Here is a 17,500-nt window from a genome sequence, read left to right as displayed (position 1 = left end):
TTTTTTGTTTGTAACAATTTATCTCTCTTGCTCTCTTTATGCGTGTGTCTGTGTGTTTGTCTGTGTGTGTGTGTGTGTTCCCCTAACAGGAGTGTGTGTCAGAGATCATCTCTAGGTTCCAGGAGACAGTGTTGTCATTAGTTGTGCTGGTGACTGACTCCTACTTTGATGCCTTCACTCAGCCCACGATCAACAGTAAGGTGGGAAACACTATCATTGACTTGTTAGCAGACATTTACATTTTAGTCATTTAGCAGACCAGGGCTCGAAAATAAGGGCATCCCGTCGTCAATAAAAAAGATGTCTGGGACGGTTCAAAACAGACGTTGGGACAGTTGAGGGACGACAGGCCAGAAAAATATAAAATGCATAAAACGGGTTCCGTACTAAAATGTTTCAACGCAAAGACGAGGCTGATGAAACGGATCACAACATTTAGCTTCAAAGATGATGAACTATGAATCCTTCACATTACAAGTGCTGCAATGTGTCCACTCTTCTCGGCCATACGCGTGAATGTTCCCAAATTGCTATTACGGGAGAACAATATTCTCAAACGCGCACCTGATGCGAGCGGTTTTTATAACGCGACAGAGATGGATATAAATCCTAATGGTAGAAACTTAGGAAGAGGGAATATCTGAAGATGCAACAATAGGATTGGGCCTTACTGCCTTTGGACAGTAGAAGAAGAAATGCTCCTTTCAACGGCATATCAGGACATTTACGTTTTTTTCTATGGTGGGATTTTGGCTGTAGGCTATTAAAAACAAGGTAAGATAGGCTATGTAAAACGTCCAGGTTTCAAACAATGATATATCTGGCTAGGCATCGCATATGTTATTATTTAGGTTATGGAAATGTATATTAGAATATCATTTCAATGTTGGGCAAATGGAGCTATTAGAAATGCATATTTGACACTCTCCCAGCCTGTCTGCGGCCCGCCCGCCCGGGGCTGAGGTTTCACGCGGAGTTGCTGTGGCGTTGTCTGTAGGCTATGGCCAGCTACTATGGTATTCTAGAGCAGTGACTCCCAACCAGAGGTACTAGGACCCCTGGGGGGATACTTGGCCTATCCACAGGGGGTCCTTGAGAAGACTCATGAGACCATAGGCCTACTGGTATAATGCACACTAGGGGGTACTTCAGGGGTACTCCGGGCAGAGCAAAATTCAGTTGGTGGTACAGTAACAGAAAAAGGTTGGGAACCACAGTTCTAGAGAATATGGTTGTATCTCCCTGACCTGAACCGAATGCACACTGTAAAATGTGCAAAGTATTTCTGCCTTGCGCCTCAGCACTGCCTGCCTGGGGGCTGTGCGTGGAAACGTGAAGACCTGAGTGACATTCATTTGTAGAAGCGCTGCACACCGGCATAAACATTTAATTTACTTGAAACGGAAGTCTACTGAAGTGAGACTTTGTCCTTGTGTTCCTTGGCTATTTACATTTGTTTTGTTCACAAGCTAGGTTATTTTTCAATGTTTTGAGTTTCAACTGCTAGGGAAGACAAGCAACGCGCGGATACTAGTCAGACTCCATCTGACAGGTACAAACATGACTCGCGTTATCACGGTAACCTCCCGCCCTTAAAGGGGCAGGTGACATTTGTTGTCTCATCTGTGATATTTTGGTTAAAAGACTCAGGTCACAAAAAATGAAATGAAATGAAACAATATACCTCATTACTTATTACTAGTAATACATTTATTGTTTTAGAAACATTACAAAGCATGCTCATCTGTTTTTTTGGTGGTTTTTTTTGGTGTAATTTTAGCAAATAAAATATATTTTGGCTGGTAAAAAATCTTAGTGGCTGGTAGATTTTTAAATCTACCTGCCACAGTGGCTGGTGGACCATAAAGGCCCTGGCCGTTAGCAAATGTTGGATCTCAAAAAGGTGAAGGCGACCATTCTTCAGTGACTGAAGAGGGAGGGTGAAGCAGAGAAAGTGAAGGCTGGGGAACACACACGTTCTTTATTGTATATCGCTATGTTATGTTGTTTAAATGGGGCAGCTGGTGGTGGAATGCAATGTCTCTAACTTACATTTATTCAGTAATCAGTTCACAATAACGTTGTTCTCTCTTAGATATATTGTATACATGTGGTCAGCATGTTCAATTAATACATTATAATATTCATAATGTAATGGATGTCTGTTTTCATTAAGATGCAAAAAGGGGTTTTCTTAAAAAATAAGTTTTCGTTATCTAGTCTGTCTGTATCTGTCTCAGAAATACACAAATTACTTTAAAAGCACTGCAAATGACCTCGACCCATGTTGGCAAATCAAAACATATAAAAAAACGAGTATTTTTATTTTGGGACGGTTCAAGTTCAGTTTGGGACAGTTGGAAATTGCACTTCGGGACGGTGACAAAAAAGTTAGTCACGAGCCCTGTAGCAGACACTCTTATCTAGAGCGACTTAGTTAGTGCATTCATCTTAAGGTAGCTAGGTGAGACAACCACACCTGTTATAGTGAGTAGATGTTTCCTCAAAGTAGCCATCAGCAAAACCAGGGCTAGTAGGAACAAGTCAAGTGCTAGTGTTGGTTCACCAAAGCCAAGCGGGTTAGCTTTTTATTTTGTTGTAGTTTTTCAAGGCAGTTTTCCAGACACAAATGTTTTAATAGCCTGAAATCTGATTGCACATGTTAGCCGTTCACCAAGAAAAATATGGCTGTGGTACAGTTAGTAATAATATCCTATAATAACATGGTTGTATTCCACTACCATTCAGGTAGAGGAGAAGACGTAGTCCAGTTAGTAATAATATCCTATAATAACATGGTTGTATTCCACTCCCATTCAGGTAGAGGAGAAGACGTAGTCCAGTTAGTAATAATATCCTATAATAACATGGTTGTATTCCACTACCATTCAGGTAGAGGAGAAGACGTAATCCAGTTAGTAATAATATCCTATAATAACATGGTTGTATTCCACTACCATTCAGGTAGAGGAGAAGACGTAATCCAGTTAGTAATAATATCCTATAATAACATGGTTGTATTCCACTACCATTCAGGTAGAGGAGAAGACGTAATCCAGTTAGTAATAATATCCTATAATAACATGGTTGTATTCCACTACCATTCAGGTAGAGGAGAAGACGTAATCCAGTTAGTAATAATATCCTATAATAACATGGTTGTATTCCACTACCATTCAGGTAGAGGAGAAGACGTAGTCCAGGTAGTAATAATATCCTATAATAACATGGTTGTATTCCACTACCATTCAGGTAGAGGAGAAGACGTAATCCAGTTAGTAATAATATCCTATAATAACATGGTTGTATTCCACTACCATTCAGGTAGAGGAGAAGACGTAATCCAGTTAGTAATAATATCCTATAATAACATGGTTGTATTCCACTACCATTCAGGTAGAGGAGAAGACGTAGTCCAGTTAGTAATAATATCCTATAATAACATGGTTGTATTCCACTACCATTCAGGTAGAGGAGAATACGTAATCCAGTTAGTAATAATATCCTATAATAACATGGTTGTATTCCACTACCATTCAGGTAGAGGAGAAGACGTAGTCCAGTTAGTAATAATATCCTATAATAACATGGTTGTATTCCACTACCATTCAGGTAGAGGAGAAGACGTAATCCAGTTAGTAATAATATCCTATAATAACATGGTTGTATTCCACTACCATTCAGGTAGAGGAGAAGACGTAATCCAGTTAGTAATAATATCCTATAATAACATGGTTGTATTCCACTACCATTCAGGTAGAGGAGAAGACGTAGTCCAGTTAGTAATAATATCCTATAATAACATGGTTGTATTCCACTACCATTCAGGTAGAGGAGAAGACGTAGTCCAGTTAGTAATAATATCCTATAATAACATGGTTGTATTCCACTACCATTCAGGTAGAGGAGAAGAAGTAATCCAGTTAGTAATAATATCCTATAATAACATGGTTGTATTCCACTACCATTCAGGTAGAGGAGAAGACGTAATCCAGTTAGTAATAATATCCTATAATAACATGGTTGTATTCCACTACCATTCAGGTAGAGGAGAAGACGTAGTCCAGTTAGTAATAATATAATATAATAACATGGTTGTATTCCACTCCCATTCAGGTAGAGGAGAAGACGTAGTCCAGTTAGTAATAATATCCTATAATAACATGGTTGTATTCCACTCCCATTCAGGTAGAGGAGAAGACGTAGTCCAGTTAGTAATCATATCCTATAATAACATGGTTGTATTCCACTACCATTCAGGTAGAGGAGAAGACGTAGTCCAGTTAGTAATAATATCCTATAATAACATGGTTGTATTCCACTACCATTCAGGTAGAGGAGAAGACGTAATCCAGTTAGTAATAATATCCTATAATAACATGGTTGTATTCCACTACCATTCAGGTAGAGGAGAAGACGTAATCCAGTTAGTAATAATATCCTATAATAACATGGTTGTATTCCACTACCATTCAGGTAGAGGAGAAGACGTAATCCAGTTAGTAATAATATCCTATAATAACATGGTTGTATTCCACTACCATTCAGGTAGAGGAGAAGACGTAATCCAGTTAGTAATAATATCCTATAATAACATGGTTGTATTCCACTACCATTCAGGTAGAGGAGAAGACGTAATCCAGTTAGTAATACTATCCTATAATAACATGGTTGTATTCCACTACCATTCAGGTAGAGGAGAAGACGTAATCCAGTTAGTAATAATATCCTATAATAACATGGTTGTATTCCACTCCCATTCTGGTAGAGGAGAAGACGTAATCCAGTTAGTAATAATATCCTATAATAACATGGTTGTATTCCACTACCATTCAGGTAGAGGAGAAGACGTAGTCCAGTTAGTAATAATATCCTATAATAACATGGTTGTATTCCACTACCATTCAGGTAGAGGAGAAGAAGTAATCCAGTTAGTAATAATATCCTATAATAACATGGTTGTATTCCACTACCATTCAGGTAGAGGAGAAGACGTAATCCAGTTAGTAATAATATCCTATAATAACATGGTTGTATTCCACTACCATTCAGGTAGAGGAGAAGACGTAGTCCAGTTAGTAATAATATAATATAATAACATGGTTGTATTCCACTCCCATTCAGGTAGAGGAGAAGACGTAGTCCAGTTAGTAATAATATCCTATAATAACATGGTTGTATTCCACTACCATTCAGGTAGAGGAGAAGACGTAGTCCAGTTAGTAATAATATCCTATAATAACATGGTTGTATTCCACTACCATTCAGGTAGAGGAGAAGACGTAATCCAGTTAGTAATAATATCCTATAATAACATGGTTGTATTCCACTACCATTCAGGTAGAGGAGAAGACGTAATCCAGTTAGTAATAATATCCTATAATAACATGGTTGTATTCCACTACCATTCAGGTAGAGGAGAAGACGTAATCCAGTTAGTAATAATATCCTATAATAACATGGTTGTATTCCACTACCATTCAGGTAGAGGAGAAGACGTAATCCAGTTAGTAATAATATCCTATAATAACATGGTTGTATTCCACTACCATTCAGGTAGAGGAGAAGACGTAATCCAGTTAGTAATAATATCCTATAATAACATGGTTGTATTCCACTACCATTCAGGTAGAGGAGAAGACGTAATCCAGTTAGTAATAATATCCTATAATAACATGGTTGTATTCCACTCCCATTCAGGTAGAGGAGAAGACGTAATCCAGTTAGTAATAATATCCTATAATAACATGGTTGTATTCCACTCCCATTCAGGTAGAGGAGAAGACGTAGTCCAGTTAGTAATAATATCCTATAATAACATGGTTGTATTCCACTCCCATTCAGGTAGAGGAGAAGACGTAGTCCAGTTAGTAATAATATAATATAATAACATGGTTGTATTCCACTACCATTCAGGTAGAGGAGAAGACGTAATCCAGTTAGTAATAATATCCTATAATAACATGGTTGTATTCCACTACCATTCAGGTAGAGGAGAAGACGTAGTCCAGTTAGTAATAATATCCTATAATAACATGGTTGTATTCCACTACCATTCAGGTAGAGGAGAAGACGTAATCCAGTTAGTAATAATATCCTATAATAACATGGTTGTATTCCACTACCATTCAGGTAGAGGAGAAGACGTAGTCCAGGTAGTAATAATATCCTATAATAACATGGTTGTATTCCACTACCATTCAGGTAGAGGAGAAGACATAATCCAGTTAGTAATAATATCCTATAATAACATGGTTGTATTCCACTAACATTCAGGTAGAGGAGAAGACGTAGTCCAGTTAGTAATAATATCCTATAATAACATGGTTGTATTCCACTACCATTCAGGTAGAGGAGAAGACGTAATCCAGTTAGTAATAATATCCTATAATAACATGGTTGTATTCCACTACCATTCAGGTAGAGGAGAAGACGTGTGGTGACGGCCCCGGTCTGGAGTCCATGTTAGAGAATGATAAACATCTCCTGAACATCATCTTCCACATCAAGGTCAGCATTCTGTGTCCTTTCAAAGGTCAAAGGTCATTTGCATGATCTAAGTGGATTGTAATTGTCTTGGACGTTTTGGTGTCAACTTGGCGTCCGTTATGATTCGAAATGCCAAAGCTCTTTAAATCTATTGTGGCAGTTAAATGACTGTCACAGTCCAATGTTTTGTTCTCTAGCCTCTTCGTCCTTTGATTTGTTTTATTTCCTCATCTTCCTCTTCCTCCTTCTCTCGCTCCCTCTCAGCAATCGCTCCAGTTTGCGTTTGACTCGGCCAGCGTGTACGCACGCACCTTTGAGAGGTTCCGCGTCTTCTACAGAGAGAATGAGAGTCTGGACCTGGATGCGCTCAGAGATCAAGATTACGGTACCGTAGCAACGCTCTTCATCATCAACATCATCAATTAAATTAATTTACTAGGGAACAGAGAAAGATGGATGAGCCAAGGCTTTTCAGTATGTAGCTTTGAGTTGCTCTACATTCAGCACAAGTGCCATAGCAGCATATGCATTTTGTCTCAGTTCATTCAGACCTTTGGATCCAATGAGGTCCTTTAGGTGTTTTCTGTATATTTCACAGTGGCCAATCAGCACTCCCCATCTCTCTTTTCTAAACTGTCTAGAGAATCATCATGTGACTCTGTACCCTGTCCTGTTCCCTGTAGGAGTGGCGTTCTTCGCTGAGAGTCTGGAGAAGTACCACGGGCAACATGAAGAGGCCCTGGCCATCAAACAGAAGAGACACCTGGGCATGCTGCTGGTAGACACCACCCTGCTCAAAGGGAAACTCACCCCCTCACCACTACGCTGTCTGGAGGTAGGAGGAGAGGGACGCTCACATACCCAGTGTCAAACCACCCCCTAGACCCTGGGCCCTACCACCCCCTAGACCCTGGGCCCTACCACCCCCTAGACCCTGGGCCCTACCACCCCCTAGACCCTGGGCCCTACCACCCCCTAGACCCTGGGCCCTACCACCCCCTAGACCCTGGGCCCTACCACCCCCTAGACCCTGGGCCCTACCACCCCCTAGACCCTGGGCCCTACCACCCCCTAGACCCTGGGCCCTACCACCCCCTAGACCCTGGGCCCTATGCACTTGTGGAGATCTGAGACTTTTTCATTGGTATTAGCAATATGTGTAAATATAAACTTCCACTTAGCCTATCAGAGGGGAAGTTTGAGCTGTTGCCAAATTGCTTACACCTGTCAAATCCTCTCGGATCTCCACAAGTGCATAGGGTGTAGGATCAACGGGTCGATTTGGGATTGGGCTATCCATCCACTGACTAACATTAACCCCTGTGCTGCCTCCCCTCCAGGCGATCAATGACATGCTCCCCCTGCTGGCCAAGACAAAGATCGACGCCATCATCGCTGAGGCTCAGGACGCCCAGTTCAAATTGGAGTTCATCCCCTCTGCAACCACAGAGTTTGTCAACTCCCTCACCTTCCTAGAGGAGATACAGGAGAGGGTAAGAGACGGTTTTGTCAAACGTTTTGTGGCAGGTTGGGAGAACTTACGCAGCAGGTTAGGAAAGTGAACGTAGCAGGTTGGGAGAATCAGGTTAAGGTTGACGGTCACAGAGAGCCATCATTGTCTTTATTCAAGATACTGACACTGCCCCAGAGTAGCTGACACCGCCCCAGAGTAGCTGACACCGCCCCAGAGTAGCTGACACCGCCCCAGAGTAGCTGACACCGCCCCAGAGTAGCTGACACCGCCCCAGAGTAGCTGACACCGCCCCAGAGTAGCAGACACCGCCCCAGAGTAACTCACACCGCCCCAGAGTAGCTGACAATCCCCAGAGTAGCTGACACCGCCCCAGAGTAACTGACACCGCCCCAGAGTAGCTGACACCGCCCCAGAGTAGCTGACACCGCCCCAGAGTAGCTGACAATCCCCAGAGTAGCTGACACCGCCCCAGAGTAGCTGACACCGCCCCAGAGTAACTGACATCGCCCCAGAGTAGCTGACACCGCCCCAGAGTAGCTGACAATCCCCAGAATAGCTGACAATCCCCAGAGTAGCTGACAATCCCCAGAGTAGCTGACACCGCCCCAGAGTAGCTGACACCGCCCCAGAGTAGCTGACACCGCCCCAGAGTAGCTGACAATCCCCAGAATAGCTGACACCGCCCCAGAGTAGCTGACAATCCCCAGAGTAGCTGACACCGCCCCAGAGTAGCTGACAATCCCCAGAGTAGCTGACACCGCCCCAGAGTAGCTGACAATCCCCAGAGTAGCTGACACCGCCCCAGAGTAACTGACACCGCCCCAGAGTAGCTGACACCGCCCCAGAGTAGCTGACAATCCCCAGAATAGCTGACAATTTCCAGAGTAGCTGACACCGCCCCAGAGTAACTGACACCGCCCCAGAGTAGCTGACACCGCCCCAGAGTAGCTGACAATCTCCAGAGTAGCTGACACCGCCCCAGAGTAGCTGACACCGCCCCAGAGTAGCTGACACCGCCCCAGAGTAGCTGACAATCCCCAGAGTAGCTGACACCGCCCCAGAGTAGCTGACACCGCCCCAGAGTAGCTGACACCGCCCCAGAGTAGCTGACACCGCCCCAGAGTAGCTGACAATCCCCAGAGTAGCTGACACTGCCCCAGAGTAGCTGACACCGCCCCAGAGTAGCTGACAATCCCCAGAGTAGCTGACACCGCCCCAGAGTAGCTGACAATCCCCAGAGTAGCTGACACCGCCCCAGAATAGCTGACACCGCCCCAGAGTAGCTGACACCGCCCCAGAGTAGCTGACTCCACCCCAGAGTAGCTGACTCCGCCCCAGAGTAGCTGACACCGCCCCAGAGTAGCTGACACCGCCCCAGAGTAGCTGACACCGCCCCAGAGTAGCTGACACCGCCCCAGAGTAGGCTACTTGGTCACTTTGTATCACACTGTAGTCATTGTTACATTACTCATCACCAAACTACTGGAAAAGATGACAAAGACAGGCAGTTGTGTTGGGTTCAGTACCCTCTCCACGTTGTCAGGTGAGTGTCTTTCTTGCATGTTTCTGCCAATTCTGGCCCGCCTAGGAAAACATCTGGGGGAAACACTGACAGTTATTTCATGGTCTTTGTGTTTGTGTCTCAGATCGAGTCATTGGATGAGCAGACAGAGACCGTGTCCCAGATGTACAAGCTGATAGACTCCTACTCCGTTCCCACCCCTCCTGAGGACTTTGCAGTCTACGCCACCCTGAAAACCTCCGTCACCGCTGTACGCAACGCCATCGACAAGGCCGTGGGAGAGAGGGACGCCAACGTGGACAAGTTCTCTGTCCACCTCCAACGGGACATCACCGACCTCAACAAGGAGGTCAAGAGGGTCAAACAGCAGGCACAGGTAACTAGAGGTCAAGGGTCAAAGTTCAGATGCATTGTATCATCACACTAATGGTCAGTGTGTGTCCCCAGATAGGCTTTATAAATAACCGTGGAAAAAGCTAAGAATGTATACATTCGTCTCTGGATATGACAGTCATTTACAACTGGGTTCCTCTTCCCCAGGTCGTTGTGTTCTAAATCAACTGACCTGAAAAGACAATTTAGCCTGTAAGAGTCAGGTAAATAGAGATGTTTATGGGTTTGATCCAGATCAGGGAGGGGCAACTTTGATGTGGGTGGGGGCCACAACAAATTTGAACTCATCATGAGGGTCCTCAGTGTCTGCTTACCCACATCCATAACCACACATGCAGTCAGAGCCGGCCCTAGCCTTTTTGGGGACCTAAGTGACATTTTGCTGGGGGGGGGGGACCTTCCCCCCCAACTTGCGAGCAAAACATTTAGGTTTTGCCGTGGGCATAGAGAAAATGTTGCAGTTTTAAAGCAAATTTGCAGCAATTCTACGCATTTTGCCATGGGGTGGAGAGAAATGTCTGCACAATCAATGTGGGCCTCCAGTCTGTAATGCAAACATGATTACTACAAGTTTAGATAGCTGGCTAGACTAATTTAGCGATCTAATTATTTTTTTGCTGCCATGGGCTAATTGAGTGACTGACATGACAAGAGAAAAAATGCTGATGCACAACCACATGTCGATATTGCACCTTGTGTATTCTACTATTCTAACTCTCAACAGGAAGTTGAATTCCACATTTTTTAAAAAGAAAACATTTCTATTTTTTTGTTTTTGGAAATTGATTTGTGGGCCTACAAAAGGGGCCAGTTACCTATCCATGATCCAGATATAAGTGTATTTATGTGTTAATCTCTGCTCCCCCAGAACAATCAGATCATGGACATCAACGCTGAGCGTCCCAAGGTCCGTCTGCTGCTGGAGGAGGTCCAGATCTCCATAGACGAGCTGCAGACCCAGGCCTTCCAGTACAAGTCTTTCCAGAAGAACTTCAAGGTACTACACTACAATACTATACAATACTATGCAATACTATACAATACTGTACTATACTATACAATGCAATACTATACAATACAATATTCTACAATACCATATAATACAATACAACACTATACGATACAATACATAGATTAGATGCAGAGTAACAGTTCAGTACATTCTCTGACCACCAGACAGCAGCAAAACATAACTTTTCACCATTGTTCCTTGAGAGAAACAGTATAGCAACATGTGGTGTAACTTATGTACTGTTGTGCGTATAAGTATTTTCTCTTTGGCACTTTTTCTCATCTGGATGTGCATTGATTGAGGCAATTCAGATTAGGTGTCTCTTTCAAAGGATGACTATATTCTCTATCCCTCATTGACCCCTTTCTCCCTGGCCTTGGCACCCATCTTGTCCACTACCCTCAGGTAGAGTGACCCCTCTCTGACCTCTAACCCCTGACCTCTGTAGGTGGAGGTGACTAAGTATGAGGCGTTAGAGGAGCTGAGTGACCCCTCTCTGACCTCTAACCCCTGACCTCTGTAGGTGGAGGTGACTAAGTATGAGGTGTTAGAGGAGCTGAGTGACCCCTCTCTGACCTCTAACCCCTGACCTCTGTAGGTGGAGGTGACTAAGTATGAGGCGTTAGAGGAGCTGAGTGACCCCTCTCTGACCTCTAACCCCTGACCTCTGTAGGTGGAGGTGACTAAAGTGTTGAGGTGTTAGAGGAGCTGAGTGACCCCTCTCTGACCTCTAACCCCTGACCTCTGTAGGTGGAGGTGACTAAGTATGAGGCGTTAGAGGAGCTGAGTGCCCCCTCTCTAACCTCTAACCCCTGACCTCTGTAGGTGGAGGTGACTAAGTATGAGGTGTTAGAGGAGCTGGGTGACCCCTCTCTGACCTCTAACCCCTGACCTCTGTAGGTGGAGGTGACTAAGTATGAGGCGTTAGAGGAGCTGAGTGACCCTTCTCTGACCTCTAACCCCTGACCTCTGTAGGTGGAGGTGACTAAGTATGAGGTGTTAGAGGAGCTGAGTGACCCCTCTCTGACCTCTAACCCCTGACCTCTGTAGGTGGAGGTGACTAAGTATGAGGCGTTAGAGGAGCTGAGTGACCCCTCTCTGACCTCTAACCCCTGACCTCTGTAGGTGGAGGTGACTAAGTGTGAGGCGTTAGAGGAGCTGGGTGACCCCTCTCTGACCTCTAACCCCTGACCTCTGTAGGTGGAGGTGACTAAGTATGAGGCGTTAGAGGAGCTGGGTGACCCCTCTCTGACCTCTAACCCCTGACCTCTGTAGGTGGAGGTGACTAAGTGTGAGGCGTTAGAGGAGCTGGGTGACCCCTCTCTGACCTCTAACCCCTGACCTCTGTAGGTGGAGGTGACTAAGTGTGAGGCGTTAGAGGAGCTGAGTGACCCCTCTCTGACCTCTAACCCCTGACCTCTGTAGGTGGAGGTGACTAAAGTGTTGAGGTGTTAGAGGAGCTGAGTGACCCCTCTCTGACCTCTAACCCCTGACCTCTGTAGGTGGAGGTGACTAAGTATGAGGCGTTAGAGGAGCTGAGTGACCCCTCTCTGACCTCTAACCCCTGACCTCTGTAGGTGGAGGTGACTAAGTGTGAGGCGTTAGAGGAGCTGGGTGACCCCTCTCTGACCTCTAACCCCTGACCTCTGTAGGTGGAGGTGACTAAGTATGAGGCGTTAGAGGAGCTGAGTGACCCCTCTCTGACCTCTAACCCCTGACCTCTGTAGGTGGAGGTGACTAAGTATGAGGTGTTAGAGGAGCTGAGTGACCCCTCTCTGACCTCTAACCCCTGACCTCTGTAGGTGGAGGTGACTAAGTATGAGGCGTTAGAGGAGCTGAGTGACCCCTCTCTGACCTCTAACCCCTGACCTCTGTAGGTGGAGGTGACTAAGTATGAGGCGTTAGAGGAGCTGAGTGACCCCTCTCTGACCTCTAACCCCTGACCTCTGTAGGTGGAGGTGACTAAGTATGAGGCGTTAGAGGAGCTGAGTGACCCCTCTCTGACCTCTAACCCCTGACCTCTGTAGGTGGAGGTGACTAAAGTGTTGAGGTGTTAGAGAAGCTGAGTGACCCCTCTCTGACCTCTAACCCCTGACCTCTGTAGGTGGAGGTGACTAAGTATGAGGCGTTAGAGGAGCTGAGTGACCCCTCTCTGACCTCTAACCCCTGACCTCTGTAGGTGGAGGTGACTAAGTATGAGGCGTTAGAGGAGCTGAGTGACCCCTCTCTGACCTCTAACCCCTGACCTCTGTAGGTGGAGGTGACTAAGTATGAGGCGTTAGAGGAGCTGAGTGACCCCTCTCTGACCTCTAACCCCTGACCTCTGTAGGTGGAGGTGACTAAGTATGAGGTGTTAGAGGAGCTGAGTGACCCCTCTCTGACCTCTAACCCCTGACCTCTGTAGGTGGAGGTGACTAAGTATGAGGTGTTAGAGGAGCTGAGTGACCCCTCTCTGACCTCTAACCCCTGACCTCTGTAGGTGGAGGTGACTAAGTATGAGGTGTTAGAGGAGCTGAGTGACCCCTCTCTGACCTCTAACCCCTGACCTCTGTAGGTGGAGGTGACTAAGTATGAGGCGTTAGAGGAGCTGAGTGACCCCTCTCTGACCTCTAACCCCTGACCTCTGTAGGTGGAGGTGACTAAGTATGAGGCGTTAGAGGAGCTGAGTGACCCCTCTCTGACCTCTAACCCCTGACCTCTGTAGGTGGAGGTGACTAAGTATGAGGCGTTAGAGGAGCTGGGTGACCCCTCTCTGACCTCTAACCCCTGACCTCTGTAGGTGGAGGTGACTAAGTATGAGGCGTTAGAGGAGCTGAGTGACCCCTCTCTGACCTCTAACCCCTGACCTCTGTAGGTGGAGGTGACTAAGTATGAGGCGTTAGAGGAGCTGAGTGACCCCTCTCTGACCTCTAACCCCTGACCTCTGTAGGTGGAGGTGACTAAGTATGAGGCGTTAGAGGAGCTGGGTGACCCCTCTCTGACCTCTAACCCCTGACCTCTGTAGGTGGAGGTGACTAAGTATGAGGCGTTAGAGGAGCTGAGTGACCCCTCTCTGACCTCTAACCCCTGACCTCTGTAGGTGGAGGTGACTAAGTATGAGGCGTTAGAGGAGCTGAGTGACCCCTCTCTGACCTCTAACCCCTGACCTCTGTAGGTGGAGGTGACTAAGTATGAGGCGTTAGAGGAGCTGAGTGACCCCTCTCTGACCTCTAACCCCTGACCTCTGTAGGTGGAGGTGACTAAGTATGAGGTGTTAGAGGAGCTGGGTGACCCCTCTCTGACCTCTAGCCCCTGACCTCTGTAGGTGGAGGTGACTAAGTGTGAGGCGTTAGAGGAGCTGGGTGACCCCTCTCTGACCTCTAACCCCTGACCTCTGTAGGTGGAGGTGACTAAGTATGAGGCGTTAGAGGAGCTGAGTGACCCCTCTCTGACCTCTAACCCCTGACCTCTGTAGGTGGAGGTGACTAAGTATGAGGCGTTAGAGGAGCTGAGTGACCCCTCTCTGACCTCTAACCCCTGACCTCTGTAGGTGGAGGTGACTAAGTATGAGGCGTTAGAGGAGCTGAGTGACCCCTCTCTGACCTCTAACCCCTGACCTCTGTAGGTGGAGGTGACTAAGTATGAGGCGTTAGAGGAGCTGAGTGACCCCTCTCTGACCTCTAACCCCTGACCTCTGTAGGTGGAGGTGACTAAGTATGAGGTGTTAGAGGAGCTGAGTGACCCCTCTCTGATCTCTAACCCCTGACCTCTGTAGGTGGAGGTGACTAAGTATGAGGCGTTAGAGGAGCTGAGTGCGGAGGTGAAACTGAAACGGCTGCTGTGGGACTCTCTGGAGGAGTGGGACGCCCTGCAGGCTGGCTGGATGGAGGTACAGTATTGAACCATGCAGGGGGGTTAGCCATCACACACAAGTAATTATGTACCCTACCATACACTTCTGACAATTTAGAAAGGGGGTTGTCCCTGTATCCTTCTGGGCCCGGTTTCCCAAAAGCTTCTTAAGGCTAATTTCATCATTATAAACTGTGTGGTTCGAGCCCTGAATGCTGATTGGCTGAAAGCCATGGTATATCAGACCACAAACCGGGCCCTGGTGTCTCAAGAAAGTCTGACTTCTTGCATTCTGACCACGCTACAAAAGTTAGTAAGATTTTGTCAGAAAATGCAACATATTCTAACTGCCTGTGTATCTTCCTTCCCAGTATATGTAATAACAGTAGTATACTCCACCTGTCTTCCCAGTGTATGTAATAACAGTAGTATACTCCACCTGTCTTCCCAGTATATGTAATAACAGTAGTATACTCCACCTGTCTTCCCAGTATATGTAATAACAGTAGTATACTCCACCTGTCTTCCCAGTGTATGTAATAACAGTAGTATACTCCACCTGTCTTCCCAGTATATGTAATAACAGTAGTATACTCCACCTGTCTTCCCAGTATATGTAATAACAGTAGTATACTCCACCTGTCTTCCCAGTATATGTAATAACAGTAGTATACTCCCTGTCTTCCCAGTATATGTAATAACAGTAGTATACTCCACCTGTCTTCCCAGTGTATGTAATAACAGTAGTATACTCCACCTGTCTTCCCAGTGTATGTAATAACAGTAGTATACTCCCTGTCTTCCCAGTATATGTAATAACAGTAGTATACTCCACCTGTCTTCCCAGTATATGTAATAACAGTAGTATACTCCACCTGTCTTCCCAGTATATGTAATAACAGTAGTATACTCCACCTGTCTTCCCAGTATATGTAATAACAGTAGTATACTCCACCTGTCTTCCCAGTGTATGTAATAACAGTAGTATACTCCACCTGTCTTCCCAGTGTATGTAATAACAGTAGTATACTCCACCTGTCTTCCCAGTATATGTAATAACAGTAGTATACTCCACCTGTCTTCCCAGTATATGTAATAACAGTAGTATACTCCACCTGTCTTCCCAGTATATGTAATAACAGTAGTATACTCCACCTGTCTTCCCAGTATATGTAATAACAGTAGTATACTCCACCTGTCTTCCCAGTATATGTAATAACAGTAGTATACTCCACCTGTCTTCCCAGTATATGTAATAACAGTAGTATACTCCACCTGTCTTCCCAGTATATGTAATAACAGTAGTATACTCCACCTGTCTTCCCAGTGTATGTAATAACAGTAGTATACTCCACCTGTCTTCCCAGTATATGTAATAACAGTAGTATACTCCCTGTCTTCCCAGTATATGTAATAACAGTAGTATACTCCACCTGTCTTCCCAGTATATGTAATAACAGTAGTATACTCCACCTGTCTTCCCAGTATATGTAATAACAGTAGTATACTCCACCTGTCTTCCCAGTATATGTAATAACAGTAGTATACTCCACCTGTCTTCCCAGTATATGTAATAACAGTAGTATACTCCACCTGTCTTCCCAGTATATGTAATAACAGTAGTATACTCCACCTGTCTTCCCAGTATATGTAATAACAGTAGTATACTCCACCTGTCTTCCCAGTATATGTAATAACAGTAGTATACTCCACCTGTCTTCCCAGTGTATGTAATAACAGTAGTATACTCCACCTGTCTTCCCAGTATATGTAATAACAGTAGTATACTCCACCTGTCTTCCCAGTATATGTAATAACAGTAGTATACTCCCTGTCTTCCCAGTATATGTAATAACAGTAGTATACTCCACCTGTCTTCCCAGTGTATGTAATAACAGTAGTATACTCCACCTGTCTTCCCAGTATATGTAATAACAGTAGTATACTCCCTGTCTTCCCAGTATATGTAATAACAGTAGTATACTCCACCTGTCTTCCCAGTGTATGTAATAACAGTAGTATACTCCACCTGTCTTCCCAGTATATGTAATAACAGTAGTATACTCCACCTGTCTTCCCAGTGTATGTAATAACAGTAGTATACTCCACCTGTCTTCCCAGTATATGTAATAACAGTAGTATACTCCCTGTCTTCCCAGTATATGTAATAACAGTAGTATACTCCACCTGTCTTCCCAGTGTATGTAATAACAGTAGTATACTCCACCTGTCTTCCCAGTGTATGTAATAACAGTAGTATACTCCACCTGTCTTCCCAGTATATGTAATAACAGTAGTATACTCCACCTGTCTTCCCAGTGTATGTAATAACAGTAGTATACTCCACCTGTCTTCCCAGTATATGTAATAACAGTAGTATACTCCCTGTCTTCCCAGTATATGTAATAACAGTAGTATACTCCACCTGTCTTCCCAGTGTATGTAATAACAGTAGTATACTCCACCTGTCTTCCCAGTATATGTAATAACAGTAGTATACTCCACCTGTCTTCCCAGTGTATGTAATAACAGTAGTATACTCCACCTGTCTTCCCAGTATATGTAATAACAGTAGTATACTCCACCTGTCTTCCCAGTGTATGTAATAACAGTAGTATACTCCACCTGTCTTCCCAGTATATGTAATAACAGTAGTATACTCCACCTGTCTTCCCAGTGTATGTAATAACAGTAGTATACTCCACCTGTCTTCCCAGTATATGTAATAACAGTAGTATACTCCACCTGTCTTCCCAGTGTATGTAATAACAGTAGTATA

At 44.9% G+C, this 17,500-nt stretch overlaps 1 pseudogene across 1 annotated transcript in view; it reads left to right on the top strand.

The window, feature by feature from the left end:
• The window catches only part of LOC311113909 (dynein axonemal heavy chain 6-like), a 32,224-nt pseudogene that overhangs the window by 7,227 nt on the left and 7,497 nt on the right, over nt 1-17,500 (top strand). The window contains exons 11-18 of the transcript in view: nt 90-200; nt 6,421-6,510; nt 6,754-6,874; nt 7,173-7,324; nt 7,830-7,982; nt 9,610-9,861; nt 10,747-10,875; nt 14,645-14,758. The product of the transcript in view is annotated as a dynein axonemal heavy chain 6-like (transcript). The remainder of the gene's footprint in view (nt 1-89; nt 201-6,420; nt 6,511-6,753; nt 6,875-7,172; nt 7,325-7,829; nt 7,983-9,609; nt 9,862-10,746; nt 10,876-14,644; nt 14,759-17,500) is intronic.

Source organism: Coregonus lavaretus (assembly GCF_964263955.1).
Source record: "Coregonus lavaretus genome assembly, contig: HAP1_SCAFFOLD_1279, whole genome shotgun sequence".
In the NCBI taxonomy this organism is placed as follows: domain Eukaryota; kingdom Metazoa; phylum Chordata; class Actinopteri; order Salmoniformes; family Salmonidae; genus Coregonus; species Coregonus lavaretus.
Note: the sequence above shows the minus strand (reverse complement) of the source record. Positions and strands in the feature narration are given on the sequence as shown.